General features: G+C 49.2%; 1 protein-coding gene across 1 annotated transcript in view; it reads left to right on the top strand.

The window, feature by feature from the left end:
• LOC126571420 (uncharacterized) overlaps positions 1–22,500 on the top strand; it is an 87,967-nt gene that overhangs the window by 202 nt on the left and 65,265 nt on the right. Inside the window, exon 2 of the mRNA XM_050229911.1 lies at positions 1,600–4,253. The gene's annotated coding sequence lies outside the window, so the exon portion shown is untranslated. The remainder of the gene's footprint in view (positions 1–1,599; positions 4,254–22,500) is intronic.

The raw sequence follows: 22,500 nt of genomic DNA on the forward strand, positions 1-22,500 counted from the left end.
GCAGCGCACCTACACAGCGAAGCGGCCTTGTGCGAGTGTGTGTGCGTGCGATGCTGGTGTCGTTGGAACAGCGAGCAACAGCGAAACGCAGGAGGCACAATCCGGATTTCGTGCGTTAAAGTTTCCGGGTGCTCCGATCCGGTAATCCATTCAAAATTGTCAACGGGATCCTCGGGTCCTGGGCCACCGGCCAAGCGGTTCTGCTAGCGTGAGATCGAGTGTGAACCAGCCGCGCGACACGCGTACAGGAGAACGGAGGGGTTGGTTTTTCTTCGTTCCATGTGCCTTCTTGCGGAGCACAGTTCTACCAGCGCCGTGGTCGTCGTCGTGCGTTGTGACGTTTCGAAGTTCGCGAGGCCAGAAAAGGAGAGGCCCCGTCGTCAGCGTGTGGCCTGGTAGGAAGCAAAAGAAAAAGAGGCATCCTGGTGACAGTTGTGGCGGTCGTCAGTAAGCGACTGGTCCTAGTATTCCCGCATCCACTACCGGGGTGGAAAAGTGTAGTAGACTGGTGTCGATGGAAGCTCGGAACGGCTCCTACAAAGCACATTCCCATTCCTCTCACTCACACATACACACGCACGGTGCGCTGGGTGTATGTGTGTGCTGGTGGGAATGGCAACCGTGTACCGATCTCCGTGGCCGGGGAGGGCAGACAAATTGAAGAAAAACGAAAAAAGGGAAGCGAAATGAAAAGTGTTTCCGTGTGATGCCGGAGCGAAACGCGCGGCGGCACGGGTTGCTGCGTTGTGTTGTGTGCTCGCCAAATTGTGCTCCGTTTCCGTTCAGTGGCCCCGGGAGAAGCGTGGTTCGGGGCCCCGGGGAGGAGAGCGGGGGTGCATACCACGGGTGCATATGTTTCAAACAATTCACGTTTACGCGGGGGTGACAGAGCGCACAACACCGGTCGGCCAGTAGCCAACATGATGCCCACCGGACACACTGGAAGCTGACATTAGATTAAACGTCTGGTCTTAAAAAGCAAAAAAAAAGAGAGAATGGAAGAAAAGAAGAAACGTGGACATCGGTCGGTCGGGAGTTGGCCCGCAGTGGACGCATAACCTCCGCAGTAATCAGCATAACCTATTTAAGCGGTGATCCGCATCTCTGATTACGCCAGCGGTTTACTGTGATGAACGGTTTTTCGGTCGCTTCTTGCCCGCTCTTTCAACAGCGACAGCCGTTTTTGTCCATGTTATGCTCAGTTATGCGGCGAAGCAGTTGGCTGTGGAGCTGTTACCATTGGGGACCGTCGTGGAACCGATGGTGGATCGCGGTAATCGAATAGTCCCCCCCCCCCCCCCGGGATCCAATCGTGGAGGAAGTCCAACAACAACGCTTCCGAAGCAAGGACATAACAAGCGCCTTCTGTCCTATCGTTACACGACGACTGACTGCATTTGTATGCGTGCGTGTGGGTGCGTGTACGTGCGCTAGAACTGTCATACTTCCCGGTATCTCTCTCGATGTTTTTCCGCTTTCATGCTTTCCGACTGTCATCGCGCGGTGCTAAATGCCGCTAGTGGGGCTGATTCCTCTGCCATCTCGATAGCAACATATTTAATAATTTTTCCCGTTTTTTCTTCTCCTATCCCATTGTAGAGAGTTTCACGCCGAGTGCACAAACGGACGGAGAGCATAAGCTCGTTTACGACGGGACGACGGCACCGTGCTGCTACCGGGTTTTTTTTTGCGATACGGTTCGTTCGTTCCCAGTGTAAACTCTCCGGTGGCGGACATTATTGGCGGAGTGCGGAAAAATCGAGGAGAAACACCTCCATAAAGTAGCAGGCAGCCGCCGGCAGACATCCAGCCTGGTTCGGTGGCACATCCCGCGATTTGAATAACCCAACAACGCAGAGTCGTCGGTCGGTCGGTCACAAGCGCGAAGTGAACGGGCCTCCGGGTGGGGACGGACGGGTATGATGTGGTGAACCAACGGTCTTCACATCGTGCCCCTGCTTGGTGCCACACACAGCACCACCGTCGTCGCGGTGTCGCGCCCACTGGCGGGCGAGCGGTCGAGTCGCGAGTCGAGTGGTTGGTAGTGGTCGTGCTCGGCCTCAGTGCGAATCGGAAAACGGGCCAGCGCGGCGGTGCGCGTTCACGTCGCTCACACAACCAGTAGTGGAATCGATCGTGATCATCGTTTCCGAAAGTCGTCCCCCCCCCCCCCCCCCTTGCAAAATCCTGGCCATCGTCGGTAATCGTCAGATTATAATCGCGTATGTGTGGTTGTGGGTGGGTAGCTAGTGTTTTGTGTAGTATCCCGATCCAGAGCACCGAGTCTGCAGTGAGTGGGGCTGGGCTGGGCAGAAATACTACGTCGCATTTCACGCATTATTTCGCACTCTCGTCGCGGTCGTCGTAGTCGCCGTCGTCGTGGTGGTCGTCGCGTGCGCGTGTGTGTAGTCGGGCGTGCACTACGGCGGAGCAGAGCGCGGTGTGTGCGATTGTTTGTTTCTTTGTTCCACCCGCCTTGAGTGTTTGTTTTGCTGTTGTGTCTTGCTGGCGCATGTATGTATGTATGTATGTGCAGCAGCTTCTTCCAGCGGAAAATCTTGCGGAAAAGCACCGCGGCAGCATTGCAGCAAAAGCAGCCAACGCAGGAAAATGAGGCAAATCGATAGCAACAACAACAACAACAACAACAGCATCGACTACACAGCCTACTAGCCGTAACAATAGCATTTGCGGCGCGGTACAACACGGCGGCATCGGCGGTTTTGTTGAGCACTAGCACTGTTACTCCACCCTTCCTCTTTCTCCTTTTCGTTGCCAAACACCTTCTCAAACATCGGTTCGTGTGTTGGGGAAGATCGTCTGCCGTCCGTTCGCACGCCTGCCTTCCTGCCCCTCTTACATCCAACAGCACGATGGTGAGGATGTTGGCGCAAGCGGCGGTGTTGAATAGATGTGGCAGTGGCAGCGGTCGCAACATCATCAACATGCTCCACCAAAGCAGAAGGGTGTCATCGGTATCGTCGTGATAGTGGTGGAATCGCAGATTAGCGAGGTGCCAGGAGCCAGGTGCCAGGAGCTGCTAAGGCGCTTCGAAAAGTGGCGCATGATTTGGCATAATTGTTGGCGGCCATTGTGCGTCTATAGTGTGTTGTGCAGCGCCGGTGTGGCAGCCAGCAGAAGGCAGGCAAATCGATTGTCTCCCGTTGGGCATTGGTGTGTGGGCACAGCGCCTCCCGGGCTTGATCCGGGATCGATCGGCGCTGTACGTCGTGAGCAGCGGAAAACGCGAAACAATTTATACCACGCGTGGTGCCGCATGTGTTGCCCGCGTTAGGGGTGTGTGCGTAAAGTGCCGTTCGTGCGTGCGTGTCAAATGTGCTTGTTTGCATATCCCCCCCTTTCCTCGGAGTGTGCTTGTGTGTTGCGAGTGAGAGCGGTTGCTTGAAGGTTGCCCCTGATAAGAATGTGCGATCGAGCGCATCATCGCCATCATCACCATCAGCAGCAACCGCAGCAGCAGCAGCAGCAGCATCGTTGTCGGCGTCACCAACGGCTGTCAGCAACAGAAACGTCGCCTACTAGAGCGCCTACTACTACCACTACCACCACTACTACTGCCGTCGATAGTGGGTAGACGACGGCACCGGTGCGCAGCAGCCTGTGCTTTTCTATGCTGGGTGGTGTAGTTTGGGGCGAAGGGAAAACGGTGGAAAAATAGTGAATTGTCTTTGCGTGTCGCGGTTGTGCGAATTATACTCCCCCCCATTAGATAGTGTTTATTTGAAAAGAAAAAAAGAAAGAGAAAGAGAGCGTAGAGAAGAAAGAAGGTGCCACCCGGTTTGGAAGAAGAGGTTGGCAAGTGTTGTGTCCTGTCGATCGGTGAATGTGCATGTGCGTGCGTGCGTGAGTGTGCGTACATCCACCATCCAGTAGGCCAGTTCCTTGTGCTACGCATTGTTGATACGCCATTGAAGTGAGTTAAGGTGCCGCAAGAACATCGCCTCACCTTACGACGACCCGCTCTACCAGCAACATCGTCACCGCAGCTCAACATTCCGGAGTAGCTATCGAGCACACAAACACCGCGTCAAGCCGTAGGGGTAGCAGCAGCAGCGGCAGCAGCAGGGAATACCAGCGAATATCCCTGGCCCGCACCGTAAACCGTCACCGTGTGTTCATCATCGATCGAGCGGAATAAGCAGCTTGGCCGGCCCCCCTTCCACAGCGCACACTAGCCGTTCTTGCTGCAAAACCACGGCAACCAACGCATCAATCATTGGAAAAACAACAAAGTAAGCTACGTCACGCATATATGATTGGACCCCCCTCCCCATCCTTGGGGTAAGGGTTTTTTTTCTTCCAGAAACTTCCCGTGTTTTGCCTAGGTAGCGGCGTTACATTACTAGGCGGGCTAGGGTGCGCGGTTCTTTCGCGTCTTATCATTTGCGGCGAATATTCGCCAACATCACACACTACACGGCGGCCGGCAACGGCGTGATGTGGTTCAGTTTTTGTCCTTGCGATCAAGTGGTGTAACAACCTCACTCCGCCGCTCCATGGTCCATGAGTCAACCACTGGAATATACCAACCACCATCGGGTGGAGGCCGGGCGGCACGTGTGCTGCTGTTAGCAGAGGGTCTATCTAATCGGACACTGCGCTCGAGGCAGTGCTCTGCAATTGCATGAAAAAATTTCCCGTTTTTTGTTCCGGGATTGTCAGGCTGGGTTCTTTTTTCATGACACATTGGTAGTAACTGCCGGGGAACTGATTTGATGTTCTGAAAATATTCAAATTCCCTGCGGTTTTTTGATGAGATAAATTCAACAGATTTTTTATCTTGAGTCACTCCAACAGAAAGCTATAGTATTTGTAGTATCTGCGTACCGTATGGCTCTGTTGCAGTGTCTGAAAGATGAGTTTCTATGAATGAAATGATACATATTGTACAACCATTTGACAGTGGAATGTATAATATACTTAGGCCGCTGAATTCGATTCCCAATTCCCAAGCCACTTGATGTGTCTGAAGTTATTTACTTAATTCCACCAAAAGTGTCTGAAGTTGTTGATCTAAATTCAGGGAGCGAAACAAGAGCGAAGCCAGTGCCCGACGTCCGCACTTTTAATCGTCGCTTTTAACCTAACCTCCAAAAGGTTAGTAGCAACTCAGGAGGCTAAAATTTCTGTCCAGTATGCTGTATCCCGTAGCAACTGAAGAAGAAGTTTCCAAGCTCAAATTATGTCTAATGGACTTGGTAACTTGTTTTATGTGCAAAGGACTTGGTAACTTGGTAACTTCTTTTTCATATAACCAGTCTCCAACACATCGTGCCCAAGCTCCAAAATAAGCGCCAAACATGGCTTAAAGGGTGCCTCCTTTAAGGATACTCCTTCCAGGACTCACTGCAGTGAGATAAACTCCTCCTGCCACCCTTGTTGTGCATTAATTTAACAAACGCCCGGCCATACGCCCGCCGCATCCATCATGCATCCGTCGAATCCTTCGTCAACCTTTACCGGTTCACCCGCGGATCTCCTGTCCCTCCGGTACCCCGTCCAGCGTGGTTTCGCCCGCTCTGTCATTACTTTTCACAATCTCTCTCTTTCTCTCTCTCCCGCCACCTTCAAAATGGGAGCCAACTTTCGTAGCAAATGGCGGTTGGGGCGTCGTACCATCGACCTCCCAGACCCAGCTTCTCGCACCCAGCCAGCCAGCCAGCCATCCAACCAACTCCGCTCCATCCAAGAACAGCAACCAATGGCTCAATGGCGCCTGCGGAAGCACAATAACAACAACAACAACCACCACTGCACCACTCTAACTTCCTTCCTGCCTTTCTGGTCACCGCCTTCATTTATGCTGCATTAAAGCACGACGACGACGGCACCGCGACGACTGGCGCTCTAGTAGCAGCAGCCGCAGCGGCAGTGAATGTGGCAAATTTAAACAACGGTCATGTTTTTCATGTTTTGCGTTCGCTCTGAGCATGACTGCAAACCATCAAACCCCCTGCCTCCGGTCTCCTGTACGCCACCTCTTTATTTGTAGGACGGGGCAGATAACGGAGGAGGCGGATGATGATGCTGAACGGCGGGGGCGAGGGACGACGACGACGACAACGACGACGACTGCGATGATGATGATGTGCGTCAACATATCATCTTTAGCCCGGGTATATCGTGCGCGCGTGGGTTGCGTTTTGTGATTGGCCCTCAGAATTTGCTTTATCTTTGGCCTTCGCTATCTATGCCATTTGCGGTTGCGGTGCCGATCATCTGCAACATACTCGTGCTCAACCAGCTGGGCCTTTCTCCCGTTATTGTTGCTGCTGTTGCTGCTGCTGCGTACCTTGGGCAATGTTTCGTTAAATGGTGATAAGGTGTATTATGCGCTCTGTTCACTTATACTCTCTTTTTGTTATTTGTGTTATTCGATAGCATACAAAGAGTTAAGCGTCCTGGTATATTGGAATATCTAAACATGTTCTGTTGCAATTATTTATCGATAATACTAGTGTAGTAGTCGAGTTTGTTTAAATGGTACATCTTTAAGGGACTTTCATTCAAAATTTCATGCCATTTGGCCTATTGGAAGCAAAGTTACTGAATTAAAATGACAGTATGCTTGGGTTGTCGGCACAAAAATGAAGATTCAACAAAAACCAACATCAAGTTTAGCTTTTAAACTCGATAAAACGTATACCGTGACCAAACGACCAAACCAAACAATGTTTTGCAGTGTATGATCGTGGTGTTATGAGACGTTTAATGCATAGCATTAGTCGCATTCGGCAAGAACATCATGATAAGGGGAGTTGGCGCATTATTTTGACCAAAAACTGCATTTTATCAAAAAATTCTTCCCCGTAATCATCTAATCTGGTGTTCTGTGGCTTTTAATTATTCGGTAAACTTAATTTGCGGATGAAAGAAAAACGTTATGCTGATATTTTGGCCGTTCAGAAGGCTTGTATCACCGACCACCTGAACATGCTGTCATTTTAGGCGCGATAACTTTGCTTCCAGTGGACCAAATGTCATGAAATTTAGACTGAAAGTCCCTGAAAGAAGCACCTTTCAATAAAAAATCCTTGCATTAATGTAGCTCCACTAGAAATTTTCCTCCCGTTGCTAAAGTCCTGTTTACTTTGCGACAGACTATGTAGCTTAGGTTTCATTCGTTCATTTATGATAGTGTTCCTCACTGCACAATGCGTTTAGGAGGCAGCATTGCCTTACCTACCTTTACCATCGAGAAGCATCCATTATTCCCTTCGATTCAGCTTCAAATCCAAACTCATCGGTAGTGCTTCGAATGCATCTCCTGCAGATATTCCACACTTCTGGCCAAACTCCTGGTGCAGCAGATTCTGTTGGGCTTTGCATGAAAACGTCACCACGACGATGATGATGGCCGATCACGAATGCGCTTGCGGCGCACTGTTGAAGATGAATAATTCATATTAGCATCCCGTCTTCTTCTAGCCAACACGCACTTCTCTTGGTCCTACTCTTCCCGTTCTTGACTAACGATCTATTGTTCTACGCCCAAACGGTGGGCTGTCTGCCTGTCGCCTCATCTGCAACCCACGGTCGGTCGATGCCAGTTCCGGTTCCGCTTTTGTTGACCATAATCATAGCTCCAAGGTTCTAGCTCTCTCTCCCCGGTGGCGCTTCTTCGGCACACCGGGTTCGTCGTCATCGGGTGTTTGGAATTGATTTGAAATCGAGCCTCCTTGGGGGGGCGGGTGTTGGATCGTGCAATGCCATGAATATCGGTCGCTACTCTTATTTCACCGTTGGACATCGATCATTCTGCAAAGATTTGAAGACGATTAAGCGTGGAGCATCGTCCTTTTGGAGATGATGTTCACAGAAAGTGTATTAAGCTCCCGGATTTCATTTTTTTAGTATTAAATGAAATCGAACTCGATCAGCTGTTGCTTTTGGAATCAAAGCGATTGCCAACCGTGAAATTAAACATTCTTATCGAGAGATCATTCCTCTAATGTGAATACCGAGGACCAACCCTTATTATCGACACTACTACCAATGTCTATGAGGTCCTTCGATGCATTTCCATTAGTAAACTCCATCCAAATCATAAGAAATAGTGACCTCGCATGGCCTGGCCAGGTCTGGCCTGGCGAGTGATCCCGCCACAAGAGCGCAAACAACACAAAAAAGAGAAAGCGACTGCCAAGAAGTGCGACAGATGAACACAACAAGGGAAGAGGCGCAAGAGGAGAGACGAGGAGAAGAATGGAACGAAGCAAGAGGGTCCGGGTGTTAGGCAAGTGCCTCCTGTGCCGTGGTTTGGCTGTTGTTGTTGTGTTGAACGTTGTTCTGGTTCGGTTTTACAACCTTACAGCCATATAAGCCCCATTCCCCCCCCCCCCCCCCCCTCCTCTTCATCCTCCTCTTCCAGAACGGTCACTGATCGCCGCCGCCAAGAATGATCCGGGCTCGAGAACGAGCATAACCCCCCTTCGGCACCACCCCCCTCTCCGTTTAATGGCCCCTTTGTCTGCTGTGGCGATGGTGGTGGTGGTGCTTGACGGCGTCGGCGTCAAGGAGAAGGAGATAATGAAGAGGAAGGAGAAAGAAGAAGGGGGTTTTGGTGTGGGACGAGGACGAGTCGACGGTGGCGGCGGATAAATGCTAGATCGACCGATGAGCGCCAACGGTTTACGGGGTGGCAGGGTGGGGAGAAGATGAGAAAAAAAAAACACGTTGGAAGAGAAGGTGGAGGAGGAGGAACCCGCGTGTCGCTTCTGGTAAACGACCTGGCTCTATGATGATCATCTTCGAGCGGCGGCGGCGGCTGTTCTGAACCAAAATCCCTCGATCTCTTGTGATGATCGGGTCGAGGGAAGGGTAGGGGATGGGAAGGGGGGTTGCGCCGATTGATTTGGATTTCAGTTCGCCTCCCAACCGTCCCAATGCTCGCACGGAGATGAAGCGAAAGAAGCAGGAAAGAAGAAGGGGAAGAAGAAGAAGAAGCAGGAGAGAAGTGGATGATCGGGTTCGCGATCTCGTGGCGGCGCGGCGCGAAGAGTGAGAGCATATTAATGATGATGATGGCGGGGAGGCAGAAGGGGAGGGGAGGCGTCTCGAGTATGTATTCCTCTCGCCGGAAAAGAGAAGAAGAAAAAGAAGAAGGCCAGCGGTTGGCTTCGTCCGATCGCTCGCGGGGGCCATTGATCGTTGATCCGTCTGCGCCGTGGGTCCCGCGAGAAAAGTCGTTGATCAAAGAGCGCTACAGCAGAGAGCAGAGTGACGACCGGGGCGGCTCCTGTGGGCGTGGAGCAGCTCCTTTTCGAACGGGGGCCGGGGGAGGAGGGGGGGCTTGATCCGCATCCCCGAGATGTGGTCTAGCTGCTGGAAGTTTTCGAGACGCGCGATCCTCTCACGGAGAGAGAGACAGACGTGCGGTGCGCGGTGGAGTGCTTTGAACCGCCGCCTTCCCTCGTTTGCCATGATTTTTGCGGCGCGTGAGGAACGATCGGCGACGGTGGCGGACTGGGCGGCAGTGAATTGAGTCCATTTTGAAATCGATCGCCGCGCGCTCGCTTCCTGTAAGGGTCCCGTCGTAACTCATACCAGAGAAAAAAGGGGTATGCAGCGGGCGTGCGCTCGCTCGAGATATCGATGTTTGTGTGATTTATCCGTTTGTTACGGTGGCATGCGCGGGGGGAGGGACCGAGAACCGAGACGGGAGAAGAAGCGGCTTAACGCGGCGAGTGAAACGTTAAATCCACTGTCGGAAGCGAAGGGGGGGGGGGGGGCACGCCGTTTTGGTGGAGCTCCTTTTTTTCGATTGCAAGAGATGCTACGTCATTCCGGAGGAGGATTCCGGTTTTTTTTTTCAGTCTTATCGCCGCCGATTATCGTAATCTATCCAACCCGGTAAGCAGCAGCTCCAGCTTATGAAGATATCGCGCGCCTCGCCTGGAGAGAGGGAAAGAAGACGACATTTTCCTCGAACCCTGATGCCGAAAATAACTCTCTTCCGCCGCCATGTTTGAACCGCCCGGAGCTGGAAGAGAAGAAGGGAGTTGGCAGCTGACCTGGCCGGTGCTACAATCTGGGTAAATAATTAAAACACAACACTTTAGCAACCCTCGGTGGCCGGCCATTTCCAAGCCGCCCCCGGGGGGGGGGCCGAAGAATTTTCCCGAACCGGCATCAGCGGAAAGCCGAAAATGTTTATTGATTTTCCCGCTGACCACCGCTGAGTGGTGTGCAGCCGCCAAACGACGGGTTATCGATCGGATTATACCGCAATCAACCTTCTTTGCGTTCCCTCGTTGGCAGAGAGAGAGAGAGAGACAAGAGGGAGGAAATGGGGTGTCCACCGCCCAGCAGTGTACGTGCTCTCCAGCAACGGTTCTCGTCGATCGTCGTCGTCGTTGTCGTCATCGTCGGAGTTCGATCGATCGGGGGCGAGTAAATATTGATGCATGTTTTGCTGCTGTGCGCACTGAAGAGACGCACAACACCGACGGAGGAAGGGAGGGGAGTTGGAATCGCGTGTGAGGAGATCTCCTCGACTTCAGCTGATGGGGTTGTCGGTTTGCGTTTGTGAGTGATACACTGTTGGCTTCATTTTGGGATCTGGTCTGCTCCACTTTTTCCAAAGGTGTTTTCTGGAGGAAAGGAAGGTCGCGTTGTTTGTTTCTGTGGCTGAAGAAGGGGGGCTGGGAGTGCAATGTTTTTGTGTCTCTGAGTGGTGGTGCTGCACAGTTTATGATGAGATGTTGGTCGAGGGAAATTATGCAGCTTCCACTAGCTAAACCGGAACTAGCGTTCTGAACTTTGAACTTACCTATTTTCTAATACATTTCTTTGAAGAGGAGTTAATGTTGAATAAGCATTTTCCATTGGTTCAGTTTGTGATAAATGTATTCCAAGACATTCTTCATTTGGCGGCAATCCTTTCACGATTCGTTTAGACACGTTTTGGAATCCGTATTGGAGCCTTTTCTTCTACCAAGGACAACCTATTTTGTCGCTTCTGATTTTCTGATGCTTATTGCAATACGGCTGACGCTGTATAGTGCGGTAATTGAGTTTCGTTGCGAATTCACCGTTTTTTATGCACAAATGCGTATTTCGTTTGTTCAGTGCAAGTATAAGATTGTTTTCCAAAGCTTTCTATTGTCATCCTAATGAAAAGGGATCAAAAATATTGCAATTCCCAGCTTTAGAATCTTAGAAAGAGCCACCCAGCATCTAAAATAATTGCGCTGAAGGTCATTGTGCCGTTTCTATGCGCCATTTGCGGGTTGGCAGAATGGCAGACGACGACCCAGCCCGTAAAGTCTTCTTAAGCCTTCCGGATGGACAGTGAGGGCGTGGTAGGCCCAAATCGAGATGGAGCGACGGTACTGACATTGATGGCAGAATTGCAGGAATTACCACTTGGCGGTCAAGCGGTGGAGGAATCCTCTGTAGCAGGCCAAGACCGCTCGTCGAACGAACGATAATGTGCCATTGGTTTACAGATATTATTTGATTATTAAGTAAATTAGGAAACATCAGGTAAAGGAGTTAATTGAATTTTAGTTCTGCTGTCACATTTTACAGCTTATTCCTTATTTTTAGTTTCATTTTGTTGGGTACTTTAATATCATTTTTGATTGTTTTTTTTTAACAATATCATTTAATCTTTAATATGATTTTTTATTGTTTTTTACTTTCAATCGACCCGCACTAAGATGTACAATCGATTCTTAGCCAATCTTAAACTCCTTCAAGATTTTAACTAACTAAAAACGTTCGTTTTCACTTCTCAATACATTTGTCATCCCAAATATTTCTCCGCCACCCTCGTTGGTTGGTGATCGATCAGCAATGACAACACGGCTGCTGCTGCTTCCGCTCGTATGAAGCGCCATAGCATCACAAACGGAGCTCGAATGGTTGAACTTGGTTATTTATTTCTTCCCCCTTTCACCCTCTCGATACTCTCGATTCACCAAGCTAAGCAAAAGAGGAGAGCGAAGAGAAGAAGCTGGAGGAAGAGGTCACGTTACGAGAGGACGCTTCATTTAGCGCCGTCCACCTGCACCTCGAGGTGGCTCCTCCGCGCCCCCAAAACAGCATTCAACGCCGTGGCGCGGGCGCGTTCGAAAAAGATTTAAAGGCGCGTAAACATGTGGGACGTGGCGATGTGTGTTATGGGCAGAAAAAGAAGAAGAAGATCCATCGTAGAGGGCGCCTCCCTCTCTCACTCCTCACTGAACCGCACTGAAGTGCTTTAAAAAAACCACAAACGCCATCATCCCGCGCCGCGACTCCCTCTGCTTGTCAACAATTCCTTTACCGGCTTGTGCCACCCCCATTCCATTTATGTTTAGGGTCCCCACCACGTCGCACACACCGAGTTCATTTAATATTCCTCCCACCGACTGTGCTGTGGTGCGGCCACAATGAGCTCGCTGGCAATAATCGTTTGGCTTCTGTCGCGAAGTTGTGGATGAGGTTGTTGTTGTTGTTGTTGTTGTGTTTTCTCTCTTCTCTTTCCTCTCCCTTTTTTGGTTGCCAATTTTGCTTCCTGTTTCATTTTTGTGTGGAATACAAACAAAAACAGAAAAAAATGTAAAGTTTGACTTCGAAAGACTGAGTAACGGAGTAGAAGAGCGAAGAGCTGTGAGAATCCGACATCCCCCAGATGGAAAGGGGAGGAGGTTCTCATGCTGAACCCCGCCCGATGAGTGCCACGACCGCCCAGCAAGTGAGCAAATCATGAGGCCAAAAGATCATTGAGCATTCTCTGCCTCTGGCGCGCCTCCACTCGCTTCGTCTTCGTCGATCGACCCAGCAGAAGGAGAGAAGCCAAAGCAATGCACCCTTTTTTAGCGTGGTAAAGGATGGAGTAAAGAAAGGGGGGTCGGAGGGGTAGGTCACGTGAGTCCGAGGTGTGGTGGTCTAGGGTCTAGGGCAACTTTTGAACTGTGCTGATTGAAGCTCATGCCCATCGCCACCGCTCGTTCCCCCTTGGGGGGTGGTGAGTCTTGAAGTTCGTTCTCGCTTCTTCCGTTTAGTTTTTTCTTCCTTAGCCTGTTCTAATCTCTCTCTCCCTCTCTGTCTCTCTGTCTCTCCTTCCGACAAACACACACTCCTTTTCCATCGCTCCCCATGTTCTGACCAGCATTTTGCGGCCGGCATTTTCTTCTTTCAGTCCAATGGCCGTTGGTCGGTTATGCTGTCTGTCGTGTGTAACCGATCGGTGTTGTTGCTGCTCTCTCTCTAATCGCATTTTCAGCGTTTTCAGATGTTCATCTGGTTGCTCGACGCCAGCGCGACTCCGATATTCAACCTGGAATCGCCCATTTTCCGCTGCTGCTGCTGCTGCTGGCCTCTGCTGCTTTCAAAACCACAATCTCAACTCGCCCGCGGGGGCCTATTGTTCTGCTCCTACCCGTTGTTGATGCGCCCGTTATTCCTTCACCTCGCCCACACGTCGGCATTAATCAGCATTAATGCTCGTTTATGCGCACCGCCCTCAGGTGTGCAGAGAGCGAAAGAAAGAAGGTGCTGCTGCTCCGCTGCCTGGGCATGCTGGCAATGCGGGAAAATGTGACTACCGGGGAGGCGCCAGGCTAGATGAGGGGAAATTGTTATTTCAATCATCAGCGCGCGCCACCCCCCCGGGAGCTGGCATTCTTGGCCAATCTTTTCAACATGGCTGCTAAGCTTCCGGAAAAGTGCATAAAAAAGCAAAAAATTAGTTGTTCAAAAGTGGGATTTTGTTTTATCGTGAAATCAATAGATCCCTTTTTGTGTCCAACATTTCCGCCGGAGTTTTAATGTTGCGCGCCAACCTCGCGCCAGGCACACGATGATTTTGGATGATGTGGAATGTCATTTACATATTACATTGTTAGCGAGCATTGACTGCGCACACGCGCACGATGTTTTGGTGCCTTTTTTCCTTTCTTCCGCCACATATTCACCATCCAGCAGGAGGAGCAACATGAAACGCGAAACGCTCTCGCGCGACTCTACACACCAAGCACCACCAAGCGGCGGCATGGTATGGTTTCCCCGTTCACAATTCGCTGATCACTGACTACCGGGAAAATGGTAACCGCCATCCTTCTGACCCGGTTCGATGGCAAAGTTTTCCCGGGAAAAGGGCCCCGCACCGCCAAAAGTCACAACAACAGAGCAAAACGAGTCATTCCCAGATATGGTGAGTTCAGCATTCTGGGAAGCGGCGCTCTCTGTTGGTTCGGTTGAATTGCGGTGACATTTTTCCTTGAGGGGGTGGGGGGGGGGGGGGGGTCGGTGGTCGTCGGTAAAGGTTTACTTATCTAGCTTTCACCGCCACCAGGATGGCGCGAATGTTCTAATAAGCATTTTTGGGTGACATCTAATGATGGTGCTGCTGCTGCTGCTGCTGCTGAGACATCATTGGGTGGATCAAAAGATGTTCGGGAAAACTACCTCCACCGAGCACCAGGCACAGGGTGTGGAGGGCAATGACACACCCAGTAATTGGAGAGGAAGGAGTCATGGGTGTGAAAATACATTCAAAATGCATGAACCACCACCACTTCCACTCCAACCTTCCTCCACTTACAGCAGAGACATGAGGAGCGACGAAGAAGCAGCAAAACCTCAGCGCAGGGTTGCAGAATAATGCCCCACCCGGGGGGGAAATGGGATGGAAATATGGTTGGGAAAACAAAGAAAACACGCACAATGTGGGGCGGAAGTGGAAAAGTGGAAGATGAAATGCAATTATGAAGGAGGAGAAACAAAAAGATAGAGAAAGAGAGAGGCGAGATGGCGCGGAAAGGGGACTGAGGTTTCGCATGATGAAGCGGCACCAAGCAACGGGGAACTCGTGAGAGAGAGATGATGGAGGAGGAAAGCACCAGGTTCTAAGCACAGCAGCCACCTTCTTCGACTTCAGATGGTCGCTAAGCAGCAGCAGTCAGTAGCTCGCGTGGCGTAGAGATGTCCTGATTGAGGAACACCACGACGGTGTTGGAGTGCCGTCGCGAAGGAACTCTCCTTGGACTTGGAAGAACTTGGAAGCCCTTTTCCCCCCTGCGTATTACGGCTGCTGACTCGCTCAGGCCTCTGTCCGGGGGAGTTTGGGTTTTTCCTTTTCTTTCTCCGCAAATAGCTCCTCTGCGCATCACTCGGAGGTGGGATTTTGAGGGTGGAAAAGGGTGTCATTCTACCGGTGAGCCTGTCTGCCTGTCAACACAGGCAGTAACCGCCCCGCGAGAGAGAGTCACGTGGAACGTATTGACAAGATCGAAAGGCATCGACAGCAGCAACGCAACGTACTGACTGCTGTGGTGACTCCCGGACTGAAGAATATGAAATGATGTGTCGTTGGCGTGAGGGTAATTTCGAGTGCGTTTCAATACGAAATGCTTTCGCCGGTCTTTTGCGCTATTTTTATCTCATTTAACTACCAGCAACAAACCATCAACTTCTCGGCGAGCGTATGTGGCGTAAGGGGTGAAGGTAAGGGCCGGAGACAATCGGCAAACGGACGTTGTCGTCCGGGTTTTGAGGCGGGCCAGAGTTTTACGCATTGCGGCGAGTGATTCATCCGCTGCCGCCACCGCCGACGTCATTGCCCATTGCTGCACATATTGCTTCGACAAAACCGACTATCTCTTCCGACAGAATCGGTCGAGTTTTGGTTCTTCTTTTGGATCTTGGATGCCTAATACTTGTATTGCAAGAGTCTGGTGGTAGATTAATTCACTCGATTGATACAAAATTTCTCGGAAATATGACTGGAAATCGAGCTTTTAAGCGATTCGGGGATACATTTTTGGTATCTTTTGACTAGATTATTGCTAATACTTAGTTAATTATTGATTCTAAAATTTATTTCCATGTTATTAAACCATTTTCTGCTAAGGGGCTGCTTGTTAGCTTTTTATAAAATATCTCCGTTTGGATACGTCCCCTTTCCCATTCGATCTGAAAGATGCTCAAAATCTCTTTCGTTCCATGTGCTTTTGTATAATCTTTTCACGTTTCCATTAGTAATCGCAATTCATCGAAGGTATCGGTAGTTTGGTGCTTTTTCTAGTATCTAGGCAAATGCAAATCAGGCCAAAGCATAACTGAACCCTCTTGTGTGCCAACCTATTTATGGCAGAAGGATGTTTAATACAAGAACCTCTGTTTTTGGAAAGCTCTCATCCAGAAAGCGTTAGCCTTGCTAATAGGTTTTCCATCCAATTAAGTGAAATGAATATCTCTTGAAATGGGCGGAAAATTCTTCGAACCAGATCCAAGCTATCGATCGCTTAAATTTAACATCTCTATCGAGAGTAAACAACATCCGCCCTTCAATGTCCTTTGCACCGAGTCCTCCTGGTACACTCTGTCCTTAGCTAGAAGAGAGCGCCATTTGTTATTTGTTGTGTAATTGGGTGTTCGTTCTGCTCAAATTTTTGGCAACGTAACGCAAGCCCCAAGAATCGAACCAAGAATCGTTCCATGACGCAAGGAAATATTTCTCCGGAAATATATTTTTGGACCTCGCAATTGCACCCTGGCCTACAAGTAACTACCCTAGTTCCTTCTCGTTGAATGGTGCTGCTGTTTGACGTTACACCGAAACTGTTGGTTGATGCTTCTCGGAAATACGAAAACATGACAATCAAATTTTGGGGTCCGTCCTTCTCCTCTTCTGCCCTGCCTCCATGCACCCGCCCACCCACCCGTCCGTAATGACGCGACACGAGACAGACAAGCTCCCGGAGCACACAGGGAGAGCACTAAGAGCACGACAATCCCTCCCGATTTATTCCGAGTTGTCCAGGGATCTCTTTGAGGTCTGGGAGAGAAGAAGAAGAAGGGAGTCGTCAAGCGCAACACTGGCGCGCCCCGTCTAGAAAGCCATGAAACGATGACCTGGGGGGTGGGGGGCACCGTTCTCGTCCTTTGCCATTGTTCCATTGCGATGTAATACAATCTATCGATCGATAGTGGGTGGCTGGCGATGGATGTGTTGGTGGTTTTCGTCCAGAGGTTACTGTTGAGGTTAGAATTTAATCCTTTGGTTCTCCACCCTCTCGCCTCCCCCCTGGACCCCTTTTGCAACGTCGAGGCTTTAGCAACTTTAGCAACGAGCAACATTCCTCGCTCCCTCGCCAGTTCAAATCGGTGACCGGGAGGTGGGTTGGTGTGTGGGTGGGCTGGTTACAGCATTTTCGACCTTTCACTAATCACAACATCCAACCCACCCCCCCCCCCCCTCGGGCGGCCTCCGGGTTTGAATGGTGTTATGAGGCTGCGGAGAATGGAGATGATGGAGGCTTTTGCGTTCGACGCAGGCACGTGGACTGCTGCCAGCACTAACTGCTGACAGTGGCGGACAGAATGGATGCATTGCAGATGCTCTTCTTGCCTTTGGTTACGCCATTTTGGTTTTTTAGATTCGGTTGGGGGCAGGTTTGGAGATTTCAAGATGTGCAATCGTTTGCAAAGTTGCCAGTAATATTTCTTTTAAGCTTTTTTGCGCGGAGTACAGCATTAGCATTAGCAAAAAAGCATTAGTTTGGATTGCAAAAACAACATTTTCATATCGGAAATGAATGATAGTTAAGCAACAGAGATTTAAACTTAATTTTTATTCGCTTTGTATCGATTATTTTCATTCCATAGAATTTAAATTGACTGGACATGTTTTGAGAATAATGATTGGTTGGTTAAATAAGAGCTTAAAAAGAAATAAACCATTACAAAGTGTCGATTGGGATTTGTACAAGAAATTTGAAGCGTATTTCCAAGGGAAATCGAGTTGGTAAAGTGAAAGATAGGTGTGAAATATATTTCATTCATCTCAATCGCACCTCCTACCCGTTCGCAACTGCAACGAATTCTCGTTTTGAAATTTCTTGGCCGTAAAGATCCTGTAGTGTACTGGCAACACCACTCCAATCATGAGAATTGCCACTTTGCATAGCTGTTAGTCATATCAAAAACCATTAACTGAAGACATTTTAGCATCGCCTGTATGTTGTGCGAATAATCTGCTCTTCTCCATGGACCTTTTGGTAGGAGGAAATGTTCAAATTTGTTCACCATTGTGTTGCTTGTTGTTGAGGGTGGTACATTTTGCGAATGCCATAGCTTGGGAAAACATTTCCTTGAATTTCCCCCTCCTTCAATCTCCTACACGCCCACCGGGGACAGGGTAACCACGGATACATCGGAGGCAGAGGACTGAAATAGCAAAACGCACACAAGGGACTCCGTGGGACGCACCTCCGCCGTTAGACGGTGGGCGTCGTTAGGGAGTCCAGGGAGAGGCTTTTTCTCTCATTCTGGGTGCGGGTGCTGGTGATGGGTTTGTGCCAAGTGAAAGTTTCGTGCATTTCGTGTGTCCTGCCTCACCAATCCTCATCCCCAAACAATCGCGTTCAAAGCTCTCGGAGACGGAGAGCCGAAGATCCCTGGCTCGAACGTTTAGGCTCGTTTGGTACGCAGGGGGAGTTGTATGTGTCTCTGTGGGTGCGGGCGCGCACACACATGTGGGTGTTGTAACCAAGCAACTTCACTTTGGGAGGGAGCAGGGTGGTGATCCATTGTTTAGCTCAACACAAAGAACGAAGGAAATTTGTCACACAAACAGCAGCAGCTGGCAGCTGGTGGCGCCACCTTTACCTTTCGGTTCTTTGACATCAACGTCAAGAAGCATAGGTGCTGCGCCGGAGTATGAGTTGTTTGTGACAAGCAAAGAGATCCTTTCCGCCCTCGATATGGTCGATGACAAGGAGGAGGAACAGGAGGGGAGGGTATGTCTGGAAACATTCTTCGCGGTTACACTACAGCTATTGCAAGGTGTATTTGGCCGCAGAAGTGCCATGTCGCCTGGCTGTCGCGGTCGTCCCGGAAGCTGGCATATGTTGTGCAGCAGCGGCAGGCGCGCGTCAACACTGGAAGCAATTATATTATACGAGAGTGCACGCGATGCACCATTTCCGGACGCGGATCGTAAAGAGGGAAAGAAGGAGTGACGAAAATGATCGTCTGACTATTTTCTCTCGTCATGTTTCGAATCGCGGAGGTGCGTTACTCGCACGTAATAGTAATTTTGAATGTCGTTCACCTCAACGAATGATGAGGAGTTAAAGAAACGTCATCAATCGAGCCAGGCCGGGGGCATTGCGGAGAGAACAGTGTCTGTTCAGTAGTTCTAATTAAATTTACGACTCATGTGGCCATTCTATTTCATTCTAAATTCTTATTCGAGAATCTTTGTACTTGAAAAATACTTGAAAATGTTCACAATTCGTTTCCACTTTAGTGAAATGGAAATTATTGGCGCTATTATCATGTACAATTGTTCCCTGTAAACATGTGTTTGCCATAGGAATGTCCAACATCATCCGCAGTTACAGTTCCGGATTCCACAGACGGTCCCTTTGACTGTTGATGTGGGTGTTGATGAGTCACATTCGCTGGACGAGTGGCGACCTTAGCGTCTAGTCGTTCGTTATATTGTTACTGAATTTTTGTTTTATCCTTCATGATGTTTTATCGTGCTAAATGCTACAGTTCTTTATCTGTTAAAATAACATTTCATGCGTTTAATGAATGATATGAAATTTAAAAGGCATTGCTTTCATTCATTCAACTATACAAAATGCAACAGGTTACTGCTTTTTTAATGTAATTAGTTGAATTTTTAAAGTAAGCTTATTAGGCTTATGCATTCTTAGCATTCAGTGACGTAACCATTCAACTTTATTCTTTCAAATGAATGTCATTAAACTACAACTTTTGAAGAATATTTAGTTCTATTTTGAGAACGATTTAATAAAAACTTCATACATGGCATCTAATTTTTTGTTGATTTGCTGATAATTAGGAAGCAACTTAGGGGTTCTCATGTTAGATTTTCTACAGAATAACCTGGCACCATCTTTGAATTACGTTATCTTCAAGTTGTTTTCTCAACTGAGATCTAGAATCGCTTCTAGTAGACTAGACAACATATAACAAAGACGCGATAATGGTAATAATTTCTTCAATTGCGTGCATCTAATTGGTCCCTAATGGGTTATTTATTAGTGTTTGCTTGTCATGTGTTTCAAAACATTAAGAAAACATTTCAAACTAAACACCGGTCCGAAAGGCCAACTACAGTACGTACAGCGAGGTGCACCAATTATATTCTCATGATATTTTCTTCCAACACATTATTCAGCTCTTGTATCCAATCACTGAGACAATAGAAATTGCCGAATCGAATTAAATGATCCAAAATATAAACAACCAGCTCATGTTGACAGAAGCAAAACCGATTGTTGTTCCATGTTGCGCTTTTGATTTGATTGGCAAGCAATTTTGAATTAACGGTAAACCAATTTTAATTAAAAACACTCAGCATTAACTTGCGATCGAGTATAATAACAAAAAAATTGACATCGAACGGGCGCTGATTGTGCCTCGCGCTCGACGCCCCGCTCCGTGCCATTGCCAAGCTCTGCTCGCCGTTGTCTTGTTCGAAGGAAACACCGAATCCGCACACTCGGCAAAGACACTATCTCTTACCTTCATTCATTCCCCTGCAACATGATCGCCCTTCGCGGTCGGAATAGAGAACCAACTGAAAGAAGAGGCGGAGGAAAAAAAAACACAAAAAATGCCGGCGAGACACAACAAAACCAACAAAACACATGCCATCACGTAATATGGCCGCGCTCGGGCGACGGGAGTTGGCAAAATGTGCTGAGTTTTACCGCGGAATGACCTCACGGTTCATTAGCGCTCGCGCCGCGCCATTCCCAAGTCCCCGTGTACACCACCAGCATGGCGCTTGTCCTCCGCGTGTCCGTCTGGCAGTCACTGTGTGGTAGTTGTGCGTACGTGCGTGCGTGCGTGCGGTACTGGTGGCAACACCAACATACCGGCATTCCATTCCGTTTCGGCACCACCCATGTATCGCAAATGGTGGAAAGCACGCACGCAATCAATGATGTAAGGTCACGGCGCTGCCGGTGGCGCTGACGGTGGCGGTGGCGTACACGAAACAATCGGGATTGTCATTCGCGATCAGCGGGAGTCTTTGCTGGCGAGTAGAGCCGCCTACGAGGAACCTCCGGCGACTGGTGCAGGATTGCGTTCTTGGAAGTGGCTGCTTCTCGATAACCTTCGAATACTCTCTGGTTGGCAGCGCGTCGATGATGAATATTTTGGTGTGACCCCTTCGGTGGCCCCTGCGCACTCGCTGGCTTCTTCAAAGGCCGCTGGCCCGGGGGCTATCGCCGGGTCACGCCGATAACCTTCTGGCCTCCCGGGATTGTCGAGATGGAATGTCGCGATGTGCAGCGAAAGAGAGATAGAGAGCGCGAACCCAACGGCCGTTTGTTCGTTTGTTTTTGGATTTTCGGGTGGTACCGATGACCCCAATCGTGTGCTTATCATGAGGCCCTGGCCACGACCAGATGAGATCTCCGAGAGCAGCGAGAACAGCGAGTGGTGGAGACGATAGGTATTGGAATTTGACCCACGTGATTCGACGCGGCGTGTCTAGCTGATAAGCGAGCAGCGCAGCAGCCGCTCTGAATCCGCAAAAATGGATGACGGAACGGAAGCAGCAGCGTGGCTTTTGGTCGCTATTAAATGTGCCTTCCCATCAGAAGCAGGAGGCCGCCAGGTCAGATGGAACTAGGGGTGATTCTTTTTTAAATAATTAACTCAATCTTCGAACAGTCTTTAATTAACGAAACCACGAAAGATCTTTTGTTGCTCTTCTGGAATTTTAATTAAATCCATAGATCATCCGCAGTTTTACAGGAATGCGAGAGTTTTGATTATTGCAAAATTGGAATCGCCCTTTTGGACTCGCGACCGATGCGCAGCACCGTATCATGTTTTTTTTTTACGTCCGCATGTCAACGGATGTGGTCGGCGTTTCTCAAACATTTGGCTCGAATGTGTTAAATGGTGGCATTAGCCTCGTATCCCTCGTAATGCTCTCTGCTCAGTTCGATCTGCTCCCAACAGGTTTTATCCTGTTGCCCGCAAAGCAAACGACGAGTGGCGGTAATTCTTCAGGTCAACAACGATTGCCTTTAACTCACTCTATCCGTCATTCCGTTCACTCGTGCATACTAGAATAATGCTTGTTCTCTTAAAAGGCTACAAATGATCTTATATTAAATAGAGTTCCATCTTTAAAATGATTTATCAAACGACTGAACGTAGTTACCATTCATCTTATATAAGTGTTCTGTTTTGCTGTTTCTGTTTGCTTCGAGGTAGCATAACAAGCATAACCACTAGCGTGCGTGATGTGCGATTCAACATTTAATGTAATCCAAGCAGAGAAAAAAGAGTACTATGCTCGGTGGTTCCACAAGAACCTTTTCCGTTAAACATGAAATGCAAAAAGCACCATTTTATACATTCAACGCCAGCATCTTTCGCTCGAAAGGAATAATTTACAACGCGTCGATGCGGCCGGGTCGTGCATCGTAGGTCGTCGAGTGAGAAGGAAATTGTTAAATCAAGACATTAGCTGTCGGTTTACGGGTT

This window comes from Anopheles aquasalis, chromosome 2, assembly GCF_943734665.1.
Source record: "Anopheles aquasalis chromosome 2, idAnoAquaMG_Q_19, whole genome shotgun sequence".
NCBI lineage: Eukaryota > Metazoa > Arthropoda > Insecta > Diptera > Culicidae > Anopheles > Anopheles aquasalis.